The sequence below is a fragment of the Manis pentadactyla genome, chromosome 15 (assembly GCF_030020395.1).
Source record: "Manis pentadactyla isolate mManPen7 chromosome 15, mManPen7.hap1, whole genome shotgun sequence".
NCBI classification, from domain to species: domain Eukaryota; kingdom Metazoa; phylum Chordata; class Mammalia; order Pholidota; family Manidae; genus Manis; species Manis pentadactyla.
The window spans coordinates 6,316,860-6,336,118 of record NC_080033.1 but is presented as its reverse complement, the minus strand read 5'-3'; the positions used below and the strand labels follow the sequence as shown (position 1 = coordinate 6,336,118).

Here is a 19,259-nt window from a genome sequence, read left to right as displayed (position 1 = left end):
TCCTGGGAGTCCTGGTTGGTGGGGCCCGCGAGGTTCCCAGCCAGGCTCAGCTGCCTTCCTCCTTCCCCTGGGCGCATCCCCTCAGCGTTTTTATCAAACCGCGCCTCTGAGCTGTTCCTTTGCTCAGGAAGCCCACCCCACAAAGGCACAGCTCTGCCTGCAGGCCCCTCATTGGGCAGGCAGCCCTGGGTCTTCGGCTGCACTTGACTCCCCACCCCGTGGACATTACCCATCCTGCCCTCTTTGCCTCCCCTGCACCCAGTATGCGCTCGGTGGAGGGGCTGGGTCAGCCTGTGGGGCAGGACTGGCGTGCCAGCTGCTCACTGGGGAAACTGAGGCTCAGTGGGGCTCAGGTGCTGCCCTCACCACTCAGCCAGCAGTGAAGCCAAACTGTATTCTGTCAGCTCTACACAGCTGTTGGTTGTAATGCACCCCCCTTTTCAGAAATGGAAAAGTGGGGGAAAATGCATGTCTCGGAGTTGATAAAAACGTGGGAAAGCCCCCATCCGGTCCTTGCCTGTGGTTTCAGGGGCCCTTCCGGTGGCCTGTTTGCCACCTCATCTCAAAGCTGTCGTGTGAGGGGCTGTTTCTCCTTGTCAGACTTCTGTCTCTCTAGCTGGATAAGCAGAGGTCCCCAGCCTGTACCCTTCCCTCAGGACCACCCCTTCCCCAGTCCTGTTTTGCCATTTAGGCCTGTCAGCAGCCGGGAGCTCTCTGTTTGCCACAGCGGGACACCAAGCCAGCCTCCAGGCCTGCTGAGCCCCTAGCCAGACTCTGTAGCAGACGGGAGTTTTATTTAACCAGTTTCTAACATAAGTCATATTTTCATTAACAAAAAAAACAAATATACACATGTACATTATTAGGTAGTATATGATGATTTTAAGTTGAGTAATATAATAGAAATATAATAAATGCATATATATGTATATATATGTATATATATATATACAGAGACAAACATGTATTTAAACACGTGTGTATAAAACTCCCTTTTATTCCCATTCACAATCCCCCAGGCCACCTCCTGTATCCAGTGTGTATCCTTTTGTCCTCCTGTCCTGCCAGGTTGGTTGTTCTGTGTGGTGTTTCACTTCATACAGAGGATCTTGCTTTATTTGTCCTGTTTCTGTCCCCCACCATCACTGCCACTTGTCCCTCTTGTCACTTCCCCGGCTGTGGTGCTCCCTGGGGTGCCATCATCACGATTGGCTTAAAGTTCTCCCCAGGGCCAGTGCCCGGGTCGCCACCACCTCCCTGTCATAGGCAGCAGGAGGTAAAGTGACTTGTCCATGGTCACACAGCTAGCTGCTGGCAGAGCAGGGGTTTGAATCCAGGAGCTTCCTTCTGGTTCATTCAGACCCACACAGGAGGGTCATGGTGTGCCTGGCCTCAGAGCTCTGCCCTCACGGACAGTGGAGGGAGGGATGCCAGAATCACCCCCATCGTCCCTGCCATGAGACAGTATCTCGGGCGCGCCAGCTGGGCTGGTGGAGGTCAGGAGGAAGCGTTGCTTTTGGGGTGTGGTGGGGCATCAGGGCAACTTCCTGCAGGAGGGGGCTTCTGGGGACAGGCTTTGCTCAAGGCCGTTCCCAGCAGAGGGATGGCCCGGTGGCTGCTAGAGGCTGGGATACTTTGCTCAAAGGCCAGTTAAAGGCTCATGGGGAAGGAGGGCCCAGGACGTTGGATGTGGGGTGCCTTGTTTTTGTTGGTGGGAGGTAAGAGAAAGAGGAGCCCAGGGTGATCCAAGGTCATTGGCCTGAGCAGCTGGGTGGAGGCAGGTGTCCTTGAGACTGAGTGGAGGTGTCTCTGGCTTGGGGAATGTAAACCCCCTAGAGCAAAGCTCTGACCCACTCGTGGCTGGCGGAGGGATGCAGGGGGAGAGAGGTGGAAAATGAGTGAACTGAATGGGTCATGAGTGAGAGATGATGGCGCTGAGTGGGAGCTGAAGCCCAGGATGGGGATGTTTCCCGAGAGGAGACTGGGGAGGGCGGAGAATCAGCCTGGGTGGCTGCGCACGTGTAGTGGCAGAATCTTTGGCTGAAGTAGGAAGAGGGGAGGAGGATTAGGAGGATTAGCCGAGATGGACCTGAGGGGGGTCTTCCTGGCTTGGCTGCAGCTGTTCTGGAAGCAGAGATCTGCTGGGTTTGATGGCCAGACTGAAATGTGTGAGGAACATGAGAAGAAGGATGGCTTTGCGGATGGCAGGAAGGAAGTCAGAGAGCTTGGCAGCTAGAGATTTAAAGAAATCTTGCTACACTTGATGCCTCCCTAGTGCCCTCAGGTGAAAGTCTGACCTCGCCTCCTGCAAAGCCCCACTAGTCAGGTGCCTGCGCTCCTCTCCCCGCCCTCTCCTGCCCTCTCACCTCGCCTTCTCAGCCCCAGACCTGTTCCTGCCTCCCCCGCCCGCGCCAGTGCTTGTCCTCTGCCTGCATCACTGCCCGCACTCCTTCCTGCCTCCCGCTGCTTGGCTTCAGGCCTCGGCAAACACCCGCTCCGCAGGAAGCCCCTTGACAGCCCTGGCCAACTCCCGTCGCCTCACTGTGTATTTCCGTGTTAGGATTCATCCCCAGGCCCTGACTGGGAATAACCCCATAGTGGGTATTTACTGCACAGATGTGGGGCCAGGGAGACTTTACCCAGATCGTGAAGAGAAGGACCTTTTTTGAAGGATCTGAGCAGGCTTAGAGACTTCGGAGAGAAAGGAACGAAGGAAGATTCTAGAAGAGGCAGGAGGAGGTAGTACTGGGTTGGGCTCAGGAATAAAGTTCCCTCACGGGTCAGGAGGCCAGGAGGAGAAGGTGTGAAGGTAGAGGAAAGATTTTGTGCCGTTGGGAAGGAGCTCAGGAGGGCGGCCTGGGGGTGGGGGGCCCCGTGGTACTACCAGCTGGTGGGGGGTGCGTCTCCCCACCTCATCCCACCTGGGAGAGGTGCCTTTACCTCTTTGGGCCCAAGGTCTTAAGAGCATGGAGTGGACCCCGTTGTGAAAGTGAGACCTTTGGCTCTTCAGCGCCCCACACTGGAGGGAAGACAGTCAGAAGTGAACTTTGCGGGACCTTGCCTGGCTGTGAGTGCAGCACGGACGGGGGAGGCTGCGTCGGTACAGTGTCTGCTAGCAGTGTACTTCCTTGGAAGAGCGGTGGTGTTGAAAAGCCTGAAGGCTCAAGATAAATATGGAGAGTTCTCCTACTGTTCTGTTTTGCTTTTGTAAGCATATGCTTGTCAGTTAGGGCTGAAACTGAACAAAACAGCTGCTGAGTATGGTTCTAAGAGAAATAACATTTTGGTCTTTTTAAGGCCCCTAAGTTTAGAGTAAGCGTAGTCATTTGGCAGATGTCGGTAGGGAATCTGGGGTAGGCAGCCATTCTGGGAGCTGTATCAGCCATCCGTCATCTATTGGGGTTTGTTTCACCCTGTCAGAAGGCTGGTGACCCAAGTGAAAGATCAGTCACAAAATGACTATGTCTTTAAGAGGAGTCTGGGCGAAGGGGTGTTTAGAGTCTATTTAAGCCATTGGTCATGATCCCTCCCAGCCCCTCTCTTAATTTCGTTTTCAGAGAAGGAGGGGTTGGGAATACGTATCATTTTTTAGGATGCTAAGGAAGTAGTCATCCCAGTTACATATTTAGGTTTGCTGTGCTCAGTCTTAGTTTGGAGGTATTATTTAGTATCATGGTAAATCAGGTATCATTCAGGGGACCTGGAAGAATTAAATTTTAACTCAGTCCCTGGAATTATTAACTCCTACATCTTAAATCTCTCCACTCTGCTGTGAAGTCAGGCTTGAACCTGCCAAAGCCTTCTGAGTTTTCATCAGCTGATGCAAGAGAGGATTTGTTCCAACTTCCCAGGAGCCCAAAGAAGTGAATGTGTCTCACTAATTCCGAAAGAGACATCTGTTTGTCCATAAGTATCTGACCCTGTTTGCCAAGCGTGTGGTGATAGTGGCTGAAAAACAATAGGTGTTCTTTTGCTGAAATAATAAGTTAAAAATACACAAAATAAAGACTGAATTTTTCTGTGGCATATTCCTTGTCTATTAAATGAATTCTTTTTGAAAGAGAAAAAAAGAAAAGGGATGAAGGAAGTTGGTATTTTTTGAAGTCCTATTATGTGTCAGGCCCTGAGGTAGTCTGGGCATTTCCACAGTCTGCCCTCTAACACTGGGAGGTAAACTGTCCCCATTTGAAAGATGAAGAAATGAGACTCAGGGCAGTGATGAAACTTGCCCAAGCCTGAAGAGCTAGCAAGTGGTGAATCAAGGGCTGGGAATTCTGATTCCCTGACACTGACGGAGTGGTGGGTGGCTAAGGGCCCAGGATTTGGAGTGTGACCAAGCAGGTACCTGTCCTGGCTCAGCCACTCATCAGTGGTGTGTGTGATCTTGACCAAGTGCTTAATCTCTGTGCCTCATTTCCCACACCTGTAAAACAAAGACAGCAATAATATCCACTTGATAGAGTCGTGATGACTAAATGTCCTGTTCATGGAAAATGTTTAGAATAGTCCCTGATGTGTAAATGCTCAAGAAATGGTAGCTATTATTGTGATTTTTGTTACAATGACTAACCAAACACCTTTATCACTCCTTGCTGAAAAGTTATATTTTCATTCATGGAACAGCTTGCTTTTGGATATGGAGTTATATTTCATTATGAAGTAATGTAAACTACTCTATCTTAGAATTAAATTTTCTTCTCAGCTTCCCAGCAAAGGTTAAGATCTGAATAAAGGTATGTGTTGCCAACGGGGATTCCTGATTTGGTAAGTGTCAATGATTTGCTCTTTTCTCCTTGGTGTATGTAACCTTCTTCTATGCTGCCCATCCTGGCTTTACGAGCAGCTAAACAAACATGAGAGGGAGAATTAAGCTGATTCTTGTCTTTTAGCTTTCCTGTCTTTGTAACATGGTGATTAGGTACAGCTCTTTTCTCCTTGGTGTATGTAACCTTCTTCTATGCTGCCCATCCTGGCTTTACGAGCAGCTAAACAAACATGAGAGGGAGAATTAAGCTGATTCTTGTCTTTTAGCTTTCCTGTCTTTGTAACATGGTGATTAGGTACAGCAAATTCTCCTTGTTGCACTCACTGCTCGTGGCCGCATCCTGACAGCCTGTCTTCTCAGTACACCTGAGGCACAGCTCACACCAATGGGCTTTATGAATTTTCTTTAGAGCTAATAATACCCTAGGAGCTTATGCTTCGACAGGTCTGTGCAGATGGGAGCCAGGTTAGGGGGTGGAAGGGGCAGTGGCTGGGAGAGCTTGACTAGATTGAAAAAGAAGTAACCTAAGTTTGCTAGACCTTTGGCTCTACATTCTCATCCCATTTTTTGTGACTTCCTCTACACATGTGGTGGAGAACTAGGAGTGGGATGTCAGCCTTATTCAGTAAGTAGTTATGTCTAGCAGTTGTATGTTGGACACCATGCTAAGCGCTGGGAAATACTAAAATAGATATTTTACAGCCCCAGCTCTCAGGGCAGTAGTAATTAATCGAGGGAGAGAAATGGAAGAGAGGGTAGCGGTGTGAAAGCATTTATCATCGAGCTATATGCAGCATGCTGTGGGTGCAGAGAGGCAGTGGTACTAATCTGAGTGAGGCTTCAGAGAGGAGGTGGCAAACTGGGTTTCCAAGGATAGGTTTTCCTGGGAGAGAATCATGTAAGGAATAATCTTGGCAGACAGAAATGATGAACCAAGGAACAGAGACGTGGCCAAGCGTGGTGGGTTAGGTCAACAACGGGCAGTTTGAGGTGGCTGGTTGTAGCACAGAATGATGGAACATGAGGCTGGGGATGAAGGCTGGGCCTGAGAATGATAGGACCTTGACTTTGAATTTGAACCACATTGTGCTGGATTTTAAAGCTTGGTGTTTAGACATGTCTATTTTAGAAAGATTGGTGTGAAGAAGGATAGAAAGTTCAGAAGAAGTGATGGTAAGTAAATAGGCCCAGCAAGAGATAGTGAGGCCTGTTGCATGAATGGAGTGAAATAGATGGAGATGGTGGGCATTTGGGAATAAAAGCATTAGTACTTAGTGAGCAGCATGAGGATGGACCCTTGCGGTCAGCCCACCTTTAGGACACGGGTAGAAGGAACAGAATCTCCGTGAGAGACTGAGCGGTGTGATGAAGACAAAGGGGAGGGTGTACTTCAGCAAGTAATGGTGCTCAGCAGTGTAAATGCCTCAGAGGGACGACTGGGACAGGACTGAGAAGGGACCGTGGGTGAAGTCCTGCAAGGGTGGAGCAAACCCTGAATGCTTAACATGTTCAAGCTCCATGGCTTCACAAGAGTGTAACTAACAATGACATGCATGGGTGTAAGGGGATATTCACAGACATCCAGCTCTCCAGGGATTTGGGTTGAGGGTAGGGGAGAGGGAAGTTGGGGGCAGTGCTAAGTTCAGGTGTCCCTGGCAGTACCTCTGCTTTCTACTTTCTACATTCTCAGGCAGCCTGCCACTAATCCCAGACTCCAGTCATGCCATTTTGTCTTATTACTGTCAGCTGACTGTAGAAGGCAGCTGCTATAGCCTTCTCTTCCAGTTCCAAACTGGTACTCATTTCTAGCCATGGTGCTCGTAGAGGATGCTCTGGCGTGTCACTCAGATCGCCTCTGCATTACTGAGGCCCTCACTGTCCCCCTGCTGGGAGTGTAGGCAGCTAGAAATACTCATCACCTGAAAATTACTCTTGGCTGAAGTCATTTCTTCAAGATCATGAACTCAGGGTCAGGGACGGGGATTGTCATAGTGTAGAATGGTTCTACATTCTGATCCCATTTATGGGATGACTAGTCAGTGGAGGTGGGGTGCAGGGGCCCCCATGCCCCCAGGTAGGATAATGTTAGAGAGTCACCCAGCTCCAGAGCTCCTGTGCGATCAGCTGGAGCTTTTGCTCGACTGCCCCGCTGCTGAACTCTCCACCTCGGTGCAGCCCCTCCATCACTCCCAGCCTCCGCCGGGTGGATTCGCAGGCCCCTCCCCGCCACGTCCACAAACTGCTTCTGTGTAAATCTCAGCGACGCTCAGAGTCTGTTTCTTGGGGAAGCGCCCTAATTCAATGAGCGTTTGCAGTATGGTTGCCTACCCACCCCGGGTCGTCAAACTCCAGTCCCGCCGAACGTTGCTTCGGAGCCCCTGGGATGCGTCCCGTGGCAAGTGCCTCTTTCCCAGCAGCTGGAACGGAAGCCTGGGCCCTGGGCCTCCTTGGTTCCTGTGCCCATGTGGACCATCCACGGAGCGGAAAGCTTCTGGAAGCTCGCGCTGCCCAGCTCCTCCTGAGACCGCCCGGTAAAGCCCAGGGCTGAGGGAAGGGTCCGTGAGGGGGGAGGACCCCTGGGGGCAGAAGCCGGTCCTGCTCTGCCCCTCTCCCTCCCGCCCCTGGGCGCAGAAGCTGGTCCTATGCCCCTCCCCCTCCCACCCCTGGGCGCAGAAGCTGGTCCTGCTCTGCCCCTCCCCCTCCCACCCCTGGGCGCAGAAGCTGGTCCTGCTCTGCCCCTCCCCCTCCCACCCCTGGGTGCAGAAGCCGGTCCTGCTCTGCCCCTCCCCCTCCACCCCTGGGTGCAGAAGCCGGTCCTGCTCTGCCCCTCCCCCTCCACCCCTGGGTGCAGAAGCCGGTCCTGCTCTGCTCCTCCCTGCCACCCCTCAGATGCCGCCTGGGCTCCTTAAAGCTAGCAGTCACCATCCTGCCTCTCATGTCTTCCGTTTATATATAGATTTTTTTTAGTCAAGACAAATTAAGGTTGAAAATACAATTGAGATGCTTCAAGCAAATGTAGAACCTTTCTCAAAACTTCTCACAGAAACACCACCGAGCAAACAAACTACTGGGAAACACAGCTTGGAAGAAACAGCAGCTGCCACCTTTTGTGGGCTTTTTAAAATTTTTTACCCTTTTCCACATTTCTTTCTGATTGTGTTTGTAATAAAACCTGCTGCTCTAATAGCCTAGTAGTTTAACAGACACAATCTTTCGTTCCTGTCCCGATGCCTCCCAGGGGGCGGTGACTTCTAGCTTGGTTGACAGCTCCGCGCTCTCCTGTTCCCAGGGTTCCGTGTTGGACGTCATTCACGCTCCCGGGCCAGGGCAGCCGGGGCAGAGCCGGAACTTCCGGCCTTTAGGCCTGCCGGCCCCGAGTGTGGAGTGAGGTTTCCTGCCCGCGGCTGTGTGACAGTGGATGATGCTGATTCCAGTCTTTCTCAGTGACTTCAGTGCTTCAGCTGTTGGTTTTCTGTTTTTGTTTCGCCTTCTATGTGGCGTCTTTGAAAGCACATAGCAAAGGGCTCTTCTTGGGCCCGATTTACTAACAACCTTAACTTGAAAGAGCTGTCACCTGTCACACCAAACTCATTTGTCTTCTTCCCTGTGATAAGTAGCCCTGAAGCCGCCATTCTCCCTTTAAATTTATGCGTGAAATTTGAAATTCCTCCCACTAAAATGATTATATTATATGTTACTGGGTTGCTGACTGTGTGTAAGGTATGGTGCTGGGCCCTCACTACTCCTCATCAGAGCTCTGCTAGGCAGACCTTTTATCTGCTCAGAGACTAAGTTGCTCTCCCAGGGCCTTGTAGAATCACACAGCCAATCAATGCGAAGCTAGTGGTCAACCAGGTCTGTCTGACTCCTGAACTTAGACTGCCCCCCCTTCTCCTCCATAATATTGGTAAAAGTGTTGACTAGAGATAGTAAACTCTTTTTAGGACAGAGGTTGCAGTCTTTTTAATTTGTTCCTTCGAGTATTTTTTAAAAGTGAATTAGTACTTAGCATTTAAATATTAGGAGATCTCACATTAAACAAAATGTTCAGTTTTTCTTGAAAAACGTCTTTAGACCTGGCGATGCTGTGCTCATAGTTTGAGGACAACTGGTTCCAGCTGGGTGACCCTCCCCGAAGGAGACATGACATCTTCAGTGTGTCACAGGCCCCAGCTGGCCCACTTCACTCTTTTACTTTACTTTCCTGGCCTCTGTGGGTGTCTTAAGTTTGTGATTCTTGATTTAGGCCCGTAAGAAATAAGTTTCTGTCCAGTTAGGAATCAGGAGAGGTGAAAGTCAATTTCTGCCTCTGAGTTGAATTTTATAGGCTTTGATTTTTCTTTTTCATGTTCTGGGATAGTAATTCAGTACTAATCACAGCAATTACTGGCCATTTATTGACCACTCTCACATGTAGCTGACTCTGAGGGTTAGCAGACACCTCTTTGGTGGTAAGAATCTGCATAATTCTCCAATTCAGGTTATATTTTAAATCCTGCAGGTGCCCTACAGGTACAGAGGAACTGGAGGCCCTGTGTAAAAGCAGATTTTAAAGAGGCAGTATTATAGAGAGCGAGCATGAATCAAAGAAAAACATTCTGAGAGGGGAAGTTATTTTGATCCCATTTTCTCTTGGAAACGGTTGACTACCTTGCCCCACAATACAGGAATACTGCTTTTTAAACTTATGAGCAGCTGAGAAATGTCAAAGAGAAATATCTGAAGAACCAGAACCCCCCAGGATGATGAGTCTTTCTCTTTATCCTGATGTACCTGCAAAAAAAGTGTACTTCCATTTGAAAGTGAAAAATGTGTTAATTCTTTCTCACTGTTTCAGTGGAAGTCATGTGTCCTTTTGTCTGATTTAAGCACATTTCATAGAAATGTAAAGTAGAAACAAAATGGATTTTGACTAATTTCATGGCTGCAACTGAATTAAAATTTAATATTAATTAATACTAACACGTGAGAGCCCCCAAACCTAAGTTCTTATTTATTTGCTTTTGATTAAGACTGCCTGGCATATTGTTTTGAATTTTTTATTGTTTGTTTATTTTCTTTCAGGACCCTGCAGGGATCTTTGAGTTGGTGAAACTTGTTGGAAATGGAACATATGGACAAGTTTCTAAGGTAAGTTGATTGAGTTTGAACATGGCTTATGCATGGTTTCGTTTCATAAGTGCTGAATAGTGGGGCTGTCTATTCTTGCTCATATATGCCCCATAACAGATTTAAAATGAAATAATGTGCTTGTTAATTAACTTCATCTTTTTAAATATATATGTAGTTCCATTTCCTAACCTGGATTTTGGGGTTTGGGTATTTTCCTTCATTACATTATCATGTTGATATCTGACAGTGAACTCTGATGTTGCATGTTTGAAGCTCTTTAAAGTGTTTCCTTTCCTTCACTTTTCATCACTGCCAGAACTGGTTTTCAAAGGAGCAGAGGATGCCATTTACTTGAGAAATCTAAGCTATTAACGTCATCACAGTGGAAAAAGGAGCTTTGGTATCATCCTGGAGTGCGAGCTCAGTGGGTTCGGTGAGCAGTGCCAGGAGGAGACTGGCTGCCTGACCCAGCAGAGACCTAGTGGCAGTGATGCTTTTGGAAGGGAGGAAACCAAACTAGCCTCAAGAGAGGACTGAGCCGAGCAGTAAGACATCCTTCCTGCCCTTTTACTAGTTTTTGCTTACAGATTCACCTGAAAAATGCTTTTAAAAGATATTTTCCCCCAGTAAATGGCCTAAAAAAAAATGGTGGTTTGGAAGTATGGGTTGATTCTCCTTCTGATTATCAAAAGGAAATGGAAATGAACTGTTTTTGGACTAAAACTCAGGGGTGTTCAGTGAATGATCTATTGTAATATAAATACCTTCAAAACAGTTTCCTCATGATTATTTCTTGGGAAATATCCATCGTTTTCCTCAGTGGTTGTGATCTGGGATAGCAGTTCCATTAGAAATTCTCTCTCTTGTTCTATTTTTTAAAAATCCTCCTGTGAGCCCTAAATTTCTATTAGGTGACTAAAATTATTGTACATAATATCTGCAATTATAGATAGTAATAAAATTATTATCATCCAGATAGTAATATTTCCAGTTCTACAGAATGTCAAGTGTGTGTATGTGTGTACACTCATGTACACAACCAGTGTTCTTGAGAATTAGTTTTTAAAGCACAATTACAAACAGGTACATGTTTAAACCTTTATTTACCAAGAGGTGTACTTTGGTGTCCACTCCAGGGGAAAATTTCTTCCTTGTGAGAAGCAATTTATTCCTAAAATGTTAACCCCCTGTAATTAGACAGAATGTAGTCTACACAAGCTGTTCACTTGACATTGATCCTGTCTGACACGAAAAAGAAATGTGTCTCAGCTAATGCCTTTAAATACCTCCAATGCAGATAATTAGGTTAAAAGATTGTGTTATTGCATTTTGAGAAATTGGATTGAACTTGTGAATTAATGTGAGCTAATGAATTAGGTTCTGATTTAGGGAGAAAATTACTTCTGATTTGTCGATATGGAGGAGCAACTTTGTAGCAAGCTCTTGGTTTATGGTGTCGTTTCTTAGAGCCATTCCGTTGGTCGTGCGCCTCTCACCTATAGAATACTTATTTGGGAGATGACTGACAGCTTTGTGCACTAATCTCAGAGGTGGACTGTACACTTGTAGGAGAAGATACCGAGGAGATTCAGTTAAGGATGAGAATATTAAGGAGGAAAACCAGAATTAACCCTAATTCTCTGTTACCTGAAGAAAAGAAAACAAGGTCTCCCAATCTTTTTAGAGAGGAAAAATATTTACCAATTGTTAACATTATTATTTGAAAGGGTGCCGCTTTCTTAGTGGTTGATACAAAATTTTGGTAGTTCTCAGGCTGAAGGGAGACTGCAAAGAATGTTTATGGTGAACACACCGGAGTTGGGGCTTGTTCTCTTTTCTCAGCCCTATGTACCGTTTTGTGGCATGACAGCTTTTCTGTGCATTAGTCAAGCAGAAGTGTAGTTAGAAATTCTTTGGGGACTCGTGTGCTTTATCTAAAGAATTAAACCTCCCTGCTCAGTGAAGAGTTCAGTTTCTAAGCAGCCTAGGTAGTATTAGGTGGTTCTTGCTCATGAACAGAGACACCTGGGTTTCCTGAGCCACTGATTCAGTCCTGCTGTTACCTGAGTTCTGAAGGATTAAAGCCTAATAAAATAGCAAAAGCTGAACTAAAATAAATGTGAACCTGAAGGAAAATTAAAGAACCTAAATAAATCTATAGAAAGTGATTATGCACATTGTAGGTTATATTTAACTTTCATGGAATAGGTATATTTCTAAAATACTTTAGACATAAATAGAAATTGTATAGCCCTACAAAGAAATTTTTATACAAAATTCTGTGACATGTACTTTCTTTATATTAAGTATTAAACCTTTTATTTTATTGTAAGTCCATTTTTGGTATTCCTTGATTTCATAGAATGTAGGAACAATTATATAGCCATTGTCTTTATTATATGGAAAGATTCATCATGAATTTTTTATAAGCTATCCTAAGAAAGTCATAATATAATTGTATCTACAAGTCGTTTTTAAGAAACATAATAAGACAATAAACCAAAAAAATATGTGGATCTCAGGAGAATATTTCTTACACTGTATCTGCATATAAGCTATATTACATTTGGATGTGGAAGTATAAACATTTTATATAAGGGTCATTTAGTAATGTTTAGCTTTTCAAAGTTTCTTCTTGCCTTACTTCCGAGTCTAGCTTGGTCTGTCTGTCCTTGGAGGGCTAGATTTGTTTTCCTTTAGCATTTTTGTCCCAGGTGGTCAAGTGGCAATTCAGTATTTGTTTTTTACTGTATTTACTGGTCAGAATATATAAATAATAAAGAGTAGTGATTTTTTGACAGGACTTTTGATGAGGAAACCATCTTCCTGGGCCCATGGCTCCCATTGAAAAACAAATCAACCAAAGGCCATGTACTTGTGAAAGCTTCTGGCTGTTTACTGGTGTGCCACCTATGGGCATCTAATGGAAGCAGACACGCTTTTGCTATAATAGGGTAATCACCTTAATGTATGTTTAATGTTTACTGCTAAAACACCACGAAATCTTAGCCATAGATTCCATGAATGAATATTAGTCTATCCTGTTTCTTAATTTGCCCTTTGAAGCATGTATTGGTTACTATAGACATGGAGACATACTTCATTCCAGGGTGACAATGTGAATTGGGAATTGGTGGATTCCTTGGTATCTCCCAGGCTTCTCTTGAAAGGTTTCCTTAAGGTTGTAAAGTGTGAAGTAAAGAGGCCATGTTGGCGGCTGTTGTGCCTGTGAGAGCTCTATGAGTGTGTGCGTGCTCCTGTGCATGCCTGCGTGTGTGCGTGTTTTCAGAGGGTTGCAAAAGTCTGTGTACGTCATCTGGTCCAATCTTTCCTCTGCCAGCTGTCTGCTCAGCCCGTCCTCAGTCACCTGTGGTTGTGTGGAATGCATTGTCTCCCAGTCAGTTCATTTCCCTACAACTTTTTGAATATTCATTGTCATATTGTTCCATGATTCTACCTTCCTAAAATATTTACCATTCCAAGATGGTTCTATATCCTCAGAGCTTTTAAGAAAAATAATTTTTTTCTGCAAGAACATAGTCCTTCAGGTATTTGAAGGCGACTTCTCCCTCCTTCCCCCAAACACATACTTATGTCTTCTGTTCTCCAGGCAAAATAGCCTCAGTTGCTTAATTAATTCCACATATGACATAGACCTGAGGCCTTCATTATCCCAGCTTCTGTCCCGAAACTCTTCTAGTGCTAGTAGAGTGCTAAAAATAATGCTTTATACCTTTAAATAGTTTCCTACTTCATAAAACATTTTGTGTAGATCATTGGATTTCCGATTTAATACCTATTTAATGAGAACGTTGTTCTCACCTCAGGGTCTTTGTGGCAACAATTCTGTCTCTAGAACACATTCCCCCCACCCTGTCCTGATGGCTTCCCTCTGCTTCAAGTCTCAGCTCAGATGGTCGCTCCTCAAGGAAACCGCTTTTGTCCTTACGTCTCACAGTCAGCCACTGCCTCTGCCTCCTTCACCACAGACCTTCTCCACCACACCAACCTGTTTCGTTGTCTTCAAGTCTTCTCTGTGACCTGAAATCATCTTACTTCTTTGTTTATGTATATATTAAATAATTCAAATGCACAAATAAGAGAAAAATAAGAATGGGGACTAGCCATTACTGCATTCCCAGTTTGGCACATAGTAGGTATTGACCATTGCAGGGCCCAGGATTGAACTTTGTTTTCTTTAATAATTCTTTCATATTCGGTCTCAGTTTTTTCAGTGTTTCCCATAAGATGTCAGTCTGCTTACTTAGAAATGCCTGTTTGCACAAAAGTCATCAGCAAAATGCTCTAGCTATTTTTTATGATGGGAGGTGGATGTGGATTTTTATATTAAAGGAATCATTGATAGTTTGTAGAAGCAAGACCCATGCTGGATATTCACAAAATGAGGCAAATTGACTTTGGGGGGGGTCTGGTCTCCTGGAAGGGGCTCTCAAACTTCACTGTACAAAATGAGTATTTGGGAAGCTATTAAAAAGGTATAGTTAAACTATGAAAAAAATTTAAAGTACTATTAAAAATGTAAAACCTCTATAAAAATAGATTTCCAGGCCCAACGCCTGAAAGTTTGATTCAGTACATCTGGGGTGGGGTCCAGGAATCTGCACCTTTAATAAGTGTGTGGGTTCATTCTGAAGTTCAGGGTTTGGGGGCTGCACCTTCTGAAGTGCAGTGGAAACGACAGCAGAGTATCCTGTTGTAGGGCCACTATGAGTAAAGGCTAGTTCTAGTGCTTTTGTAATCATTTACTTAGTATTTCCATGCAGACTCCAACTCACATGAACTGAGAAAAGTGAAAGACGTAAAGATCATCACCTGAGATGTTATGTCAAGCAGTTTTGATGTACTCATTAAGAGATTTGACTTTTGATGTCTATTTTGATGTATTTGTGAGCGCAGTTTAAGGGTGCTCCTGAATAATTCAACTCAAGACCTGAGAATCGATATGGTCAGAACTGATCTGATAGAGTTAGGAGAATCTGAGCCTGTTGCATGAGATTGTCTCAAGTCTGTATATTGTGATCTCAGTATCTTCTGTTAAAGTAAGACAAAGCATTTTAATAATAAACGTATTAATAGTCTTGATATGGAGGTGATTGGGTGACATACTCAAGATACATTGTAGCTTTTCGTGGTCTGTTCTAATGAATCGTGATTTATACTATTCACTTCTTGTTTGGTAAGGGGTATAGGAGTCTGTGTTTCTTAGATAATAGGATAATAGTGGCATTTTAAAAATCAAGAATTTGCAGTATAAAGAACACATTATTTCACATTCATTGACTGCCAGTGGAAAAATAAAGGCTCTGTGCTTTGTGTGGGAGAATGCAGAGCCCACCAGGGTGGCTCCTACTCTACACAAGTGTGCAGTTGTGCAACCAGATGACCTAATTAGGACTCAGTGCTTGCTGTGTGCTAAAGATTTTCATATATATTGTCTTAGTTACTCCTCATGATTTTATAGGGCAGGAAACGAATGCACATTTATTAAATCACATTATCACTTCAAGGCAGGGCTTTTTCAGCCTTGGCCCTGTTGACATCTAGGGTCAGGTAGGCCTTTGCTGTGGGAGGCTCCCCTGGATGTTACAGGGTGTTGTGCAGTTTCCCCGGCCACTGCCTGTGAGGGGCCAGTAGCATCCGAAGTCATGACAATCCAGTCTCTCCTGACGGTGCCACGTGCCTCTTGGGAAGCAAAATTGTCCCCAGCTGAGAACCACTTCTGTAAGAATAAGACAAAATAGCAAAACTCTTAAAACTGGTATGCAGACAGAGGCAGTGGAAGTGTAGAATATGGAGAAATGAATGCTGCTCAGGCAGAGTGGGGGTGTGAATGGACTGGAAGGGGGATTTGGGAAAAGCTTACAGGCCTTGGCATTTGCGTCTTGGAGTGTAATTTAACATTTTCATAAGTGCAACGTAATGTAGTAAAAATGACGTTAGAGCGGGACTGAGGGGGATTCCTGTCTGCTCCCCTCTCAGTCTGGCTGTCAGCTTAGCTGTTTGAAGAGAGCCCGCTTATTCCGTGGCTCAGGATTCCTTCCTCTGTCGGTAACAGTACAGGGTAGAGCTGGTGTGAAAATGGAAGTGCGACGTGTGTGGAAGCCCTCGGCCCAGCCCCTGGCACCTAGCAGGCCTCCAGTGACCTTTTCTTCTTCCCCAGCACAACTGCCAGTGGGAGCCTGGCTTACTAGTTCTTTCCAGGGTCATATTTTTGTAGATTTTATGGTCTGAAAGAAGCGTTCATGGAAGATAAAGTCAGAAACACACAGATTTTTGTGCTTCACCTTCTGTCTTTGATTTCTTGGTATTTCTGTATGCTCAGAATTGCATTATTCCTATGAATCCCATTGTTGATATATCTTATATAGCACTTGATGTCATTGCCGTTTGGGCAATGTAGTTGGTTTTTACTGCTTAAAAAATGCCAACTTCTCAATAATTTGTAAAGAAAAGTTAGATTATTAGGAGGGAATAAGAATTGGTTGTAGCATTCGGGAACTTAAGTGGGGTGAGAGTGGCTTTAAAATAACTGTGTTTTACAAACCTTGGGGGAGAATCGACAGTATTTACTCTTCACATAGTACATAGTCCAAGTAGAGAGCCTTTATTGTGAGGTTTGTAAGGAGCGTGGGCATTGAGGGCCTCACAGAGGAGCTGGGGCCTCTCATGGCTTGGGTTCTACCTCTAGCTCGCCTAGGTTGTACTCACCATAAACCACTTACAGCTTCAGTTTTTCTCATATGTGAAATGAGAATAAAATACTTCTGATGACACCCCACCAGGTTACAGGTAAGGTTGGAACAAACTAAGGCCTATGGGAGTACTTTGGTAAGTTTAAACTGCTGTGTACACTTAAGTTTTGATTATTGCAATTGTCATTCATTACAAGGTAGGTGGCAGAGTCCTGTATACCAGAGTCTAGGGGAGTTTATTTATATGTTGTTCTTTCTCTTCTTCATCCTTATGCTGTGTTTTACCAAGTAAGTGATATTCCCCTCTGGGTAGCCTGACTTTGCTATAGATTCATTCCCACATCCCCCCTCCCCCCCTTTCCTCTCCTGTGACTGTTAGAGCGAACAAGGGCCACTGGGTGGGGTGGAATTCTCTCTGGCTTTGCCTTTGCCTGAGCTTCGTGTCATTGATACTTGTTTAACCAGTTAGTCACATTTCCCAAAGTGTGTAATCACTGGAACCCCAAGGTCAGCTCTATGGAAGAAGAGTAGAGTGATTGAAGAAGTTTCATGGCCCCCTAACCAATCTTTCCTCTTGAACATTAGCATTTGTATTACTTTGCTTTACCCAGTATTTTCCCAATTTATTTAACTGTGGAATCTCCCCTTTCCTCTCAAATAACCCCTACAAATGCCTCTTGGAAGTATTTCATCAAACACTGAAAATCTGGATGGCTAATGTCCCCCTGGACCGTAGCCGAGTGCCCATCTGCCCATTGCCATGGCCTCTGTGCCATCCTATCCCTTTGGATCAGGGGACGTTTCATGTGAGGTGCGGCTTCAGGCCTGTCTCTCTTACTGCCTTATAAACCAGGCTCTTGGGCCAAGTCTAATGTGTCAATTGCCTTTAAAATGAATTTTTGTTCTTTTTATAGTAACACATTTCATCATTACAGTAAATTAATGATATGGGCAAGGGTACTAGTGGGTTTCATTCAATTAAAAATGTTGTAACTGCCAAAATACCCAAGTACTATTTTTCTAGAGGTGCAGAAACTGATTTTTAACATCAAATGAACATTTAAAAAACACCTCTGAGGTGCTATAACTCATCCAAAGCATTGTTCTGAGACATAGGTTCCTTTGACTATAGGCAAGACTTTAAGATTATTTAGTTATTATTTTTTAGTCTCAGAGAGTACTTTAATTGCAGTTGGCCAGAATTATAGGTAACACTTTTACTTCTCCCCAATAAGTAGGAGAAGCATTTAACTTTGAAATGCATTGGCTTGGTGAGCTTTCCATCCTCATAGATTGCCGTGTCTGCATCTAATTTGGCCCGAGACCGTACTACCTCCTGCTATGATCTGTCGGATGTAATGAATTAGACGGTTGCCATGTGAGCACAGAGGAAAGACCACTGTGAGAGGCTGTGGGCCAAAAGCCATATGGAAGGGTCACTTTCTCTGCCAGGTGGCAGGGACCTCCAGAGCTGCTACCAAGACTTGCTGCAGGGGACTGACTGTGTAGGATTTCTTATTGCTACTAGTCACTGTTTTTAGAAATCATTTGGATAGCTTTGAGAAACTATATATTCTGGGCCCTTCTCCAGATTTGGTTTTGCTTGGTCTGGTGTAGGGCTGGGCAATGTTGGTTTCTAGAATTTTCCAGATGCTTTTAATGCACAGCTAGAATTGAGAGCCACTGGGCTAATGTATTGTCTTTCTTGTGGTCTAAGGGCTCTTTTTGGTGTCTCTGCTTTGAGGGGGAGTCTCTGCTACTCATCTCTATCCTGGGGTTCTGTTTGCCTCATTTAATCATTTATTCGGCATCAACCTTTATAATAAGCATCTATTAACAGCTTGGCATATGTACACCTACCTTTCATTTGAAGTGTTTAGATTGCTTTAGTTCAAAATACTGTCATTCCATCTGATATCAGTGTGTTGCCAAATGACTAGATAGGTAACACCCTGGTGACTTCTGGTTTTTAGATCTCATAACACCGTTAATGACTTAATGATTATAATGCAGTCTCAAGTAATTGAACAATGAATAGTTACCATGAAATTACCATTTCTTGAGGTTATTTGTAACCTGTAAGTTAAAACTCTGCCAAGATTATAGGCATGGAATTTAGGGCTATGCACCGTTTTAACTGTTTTGTATGTGGGGAACATTTGAGACTCTTGAAAAGAATAGCCAGTTAATTGGGGTCCTGAGATTGAATTTCTTATCTCTGTGGTTTAACCTCAACTGTAATTGCATCCACCTGGATATTTTGTGCAAAAATAACTATCTGCTGTTGGAAGAAAATGCTCAGTCTACTAAGTAGGAGCCCTATTGGTGGTGAGGATCCCGAATGGAAGAACGGAGCATTGCCAGGCCCTCTGGATCAGCCAAGTACAACCTCTCCCGCTGAGCGCACTGCTTCTCATGTGACCCTGTGGCTTACTTTCCAAGGCGATGCACAGAACTGCTGTCTATGTTCCTGCCATCTGCAGGACGGGAAGAAAGAATATCAGCTGGCTCACTGAGAACTCCTACTAAATACAAAACAGCTACCGTAATAATAATGATAATAACACCAGTATCACCTTTCTAGACTGGGAAGAGTTATGAACTAAATCATGTGAAGACCTCAGTTGGTCTCCTTTAAGGGGAAGGTGCTCTGCTGTTTTAGAACACTT

The 19,259-nt window shown here is 44.8% G+C and overlaps 1 long non-coding RNA gene across 2 annotated transcripts in view; it reads left to right on the top strand.

Moving 5' to 3' along the window:
* Window positions 1-19,259, top strand: part of LOC130680902 (uncharacterized) — a 107,228-nt gene that overhangs the window by 10,040 nt on the left and 77,929 nt on the right. For both annotated transcript variants that reach the window (XR_008993927.1, XR_008993928.1), the window contains exon 2: window positions 9,830-9,895. This is a non-coding gene — a long non-coding RNA (uncharacterized LOC130680902). The remainder of the gene's footprint in view (window positions 1-9,829; window positions 9,896-19,259) is intronic.